Below are 3,514 nucleotides of genomic sequence, written 5' to 3' on the forward strand. Positions count from 1 at the left end.
CACAGAGGGTGTTGGAGGGATCGTAGCACTGCAGGCAGGTGCTCTGTGAAACCTTTAGATCCTCTGAACACTTGGACTGAACAGAAGGATGTACAGTATGTTGTAGGATACAGCCCCCTCCTGGTGGTGACCAGGTACTGACCCAATGCTGCTGCTCTGTAGGTCATTTCTCACGTAGGTGCTGTGTTTGCGATAAAGGACATCAAAGGAAACAGCCCCAAGTCCTTCGTACCTGGAAAACTCCAAGGAAGTATCCACTGTATAAGTCTACACACTGTAGTTTGTCTAAGGCAGGGCCTTGACCTGTTTTTATAACCCTAACTAGTACATAGAGGTCAATTTAAGGGCTTTATTTCAAGAATCACTGCACGGTCAGATGCTACGAGAACAAGCACACACACTGAGGATCATGGTCCAGCTGGGATGCTGCTTGTTGCTGCATTCGTAGGAAAAGCATCATTAGATGTCAGGGGTCCAAGCAGCACCCAGCACAGTCAAGCCAACACACAGGACCCCAATGCTGCAGTTCCTCTAACGGCTAGCTGCTGGCTTTAAGAAAACTCTGACTGTGTTGGAGTGGTTGGAAAAATGCCAGCACATTCATTTTCCTCGTTACTTTTAATGTGAATTTTGCTGGTAATTTCTACCTAAAAGCTGTGACAGCTTAAACAGTGTTTGTTTAACGAAGTGAGTTTCCATCCAGCTGTTTTCATGCACTGTTTGAACTGTTAGTCACTGCTACTAACAGACAGTGAAGAGCTGAAAACATTTGTGTGGGGTGATGAGGAGGCTGTAACCTTCCACATTAATCCATGAAGCTAACAGAAATGTCTGATTTGCTTCATGTTTGCCACATGTTTGACTGGAGCTCGTTTAATGACGTCATCTCTGTGTGTTCTCTTCTTCTGCAGTGGTTTAATGGCACTGAACGGAGAATTAGCTCCATGAACCAACTACAGTAGGGTTGCTTGTGTTGGTAGGTTGCAGCTTTCTGCTCTAACCACGGCTCCACTAAGACTGGTCTCACATCATCATACAAGCTTGCATAGGTTCCACATGAGAGATAGGATCATGTAGCATTACATGAAGCATATCTTATAAACCAGCTAACCAGGATTCTAAAGGCTGCATTGGAATATAGGATTGGAGGGTAGAGTCTCATAACACTGGAAACTCAGGCGCACAAAATGACTTGTGAAGTTGTGTCACACTGTAACTCCGCCTCCTGTCAATGCTGGAATGTCATTGGAAACACATCTTGTCATCAAACACATCTCGCTCAATGTTCAATTAAATTGCATTTTGTCTGCAAAACCTTGTCAAAAATCAGCACAACTGCATTCTCGCACTTCATTTGGTGTGGAAGCAGGATGAGGTCCCAGCACTTTGATCCACTAACTGACAAAAATGACAGCTGGTGGTAAAAATTCCAAACTCCAGGTTTATAAAGAGTCTCCGAATTGACTGGATGATATCATAGCATCATGGCGTCATTTATCAAATCAACTCTTTCCTCCCCGCTGCAGGCAGTGCACAGAGTATTATGACATGATGGTGACAGAACAGTTTGGAGCAGGTATAGATAAACCAACTTATTAACACACCAGCTGATCATGAACTGTTCTCGTCTTGAGAGAGCTGTCGATGGAACGCAGAGGGGCAGTAAAATGAACGCTCTGGAATTGGTCCACCTGCATGGTGTTTTTCTCCATTATCTCTATTGTTCCTGATAACTCAGCTGTGTTGTAGAGATTTAGGGAAACTGAACTCCAACAAGATCAGTGTTGTTTGGGTGTGAGCTCCAGCAGCTTTCCAAAATGACTTTGGTGAACCGTGAAGCAAAGTGGATTCACTGAGGTGATGAAGTCAGTCAGCACGAACCCACCATGCTAAGCTGATTAGCAGCTACGGGTTTGTGATCAGACTCTGTGACAAGTGTTTGGGATGATTTGTGTTTGGCTGGAGGTTTTTGGACAGCTGTTGGAGGCTCTCACGTCTTGTACACACCCTGCACACTCAGCAGCCCACACATGACAGCTTCATTATACACCCAGAGAGGGCAACCACTACTCTCCTGCTGAAATACACAAACTACCTGGCCCCATTTTTTCTATCTATCTATCATCTATCATTCAATTGTGGCAATTGTGTTAAAGATAACTGATCAATTTAGGAGCACGATTATGTGCAAACAACACAAACTAAAACGATGAATTAGACTTTGACACTAGACCCCACTGCAAGACAGGGCCACAAAATAAGCTGGTAATGCACAACCCATCTGAGCTGATATTGTGCCTTAGTGGAGCATATTCACAAAATTATTTTTAATGGACATTATCAAAAGCAATTGACACATAGTGAACTGTGTTCCTTTGGGACCCCTGGACAATTTGCATGCTTTGCCAGGTTCTTAATATTACTTTGTCCGGAGGCTGCGTTCTCCAAATCCCTACAACAGAGGCAGTGTGTAGAATGACCAGCAGTCATAATGGACAAGAAGATGACCCACATTGACAAATACTAGAATTTGCCTTTAAACTGTCTTGTGATGAAGATCCTTCTCTAAAGATACACATATAGCATAGCATATATAGAACATGGCTGTTATTTGCTCCAAAAGCACAGATTCCCTTAATCCTTGACCCCCCAGAGTTGCACTATGATTCTTCGCAGCCACTCGCACCTGAGAAAAGAAAAAAGTCAAGAAAACACACAATAAATTGAAATGATGACATGGAGGATGGCAGTATAGCTTCTCTGCGGCAAGTAAGAGGTGTGTATCAGAGGAGGCACAACAAAAGAGGGTGACCACTGCTGCATGGAGGAATGAACTGTTACAAACTGGAGCAAAAGGGGAAACAACTAATGCATATCACAAAAAAGACATTCTATTTTCAGGTAAGAGCCCTTTAACTTTATTTTGGGTCTAGTCTTCTTTGTTAGGGACGCAGCCGGTTGTACAGTTTACTCCACAAACTGACTTTTTTATAGCTGAGAAGGGAAACTTTCTTTCAAGCTTGTACAGTTTGTATATTTATGTTCATTGTGTTTTCACTTTACGTTTTCACTTTACTGTTAGCGCCTCACATGCACAAAGGGAGTATCTGCTCATGTTTGTCTCGGCCTCTTCAGTAGCAACTTCACATTTGTTTACGATCTGTAGATCTGAAGGTCTCAGTACGAAGAGCATGAAGACGAGATTTTTAGGATGCAAAGTTGAACTACTGCAACAAAATAAAGGAATAAAAAGACCTCCCCTCACCCTCTGCAAGTATAAATTTGAGAGGAAACCACACGACATATCCTGTAACACACCATAACTTTGAAAAATGTGATGTACAGTATTAGTTCTTTGTTTTTTTAAAAAACAAAAGTAATCTAGTCATCTAGAAGAATTTAGGATTTGGTTGCACAGTTGTCACTGTTTTCTTTGTTTTCTTTATTTTGATGTACAAAATCAAGACATTTTATTCATAATGTATTGAAAACATGCAATAAAATGAAACGGCTT

Source organism: Chelmon rostratus, chromosome 19 (genome assembly GCF_017976325.1).
Source record: "Chelmon rostratus isolate fCheRos1 chromosome 19, fCheRos1.pri, whole genome shotgun sequence".
In the NCBI taxonomy this organism is placed as follows: domain Eukaryota; kingdom Metazoa; phylum Chordata; class Actinopteri; order Chaetodontiformes; family Chaetodontidae; genus Chelmon; species Chelmon rostratus.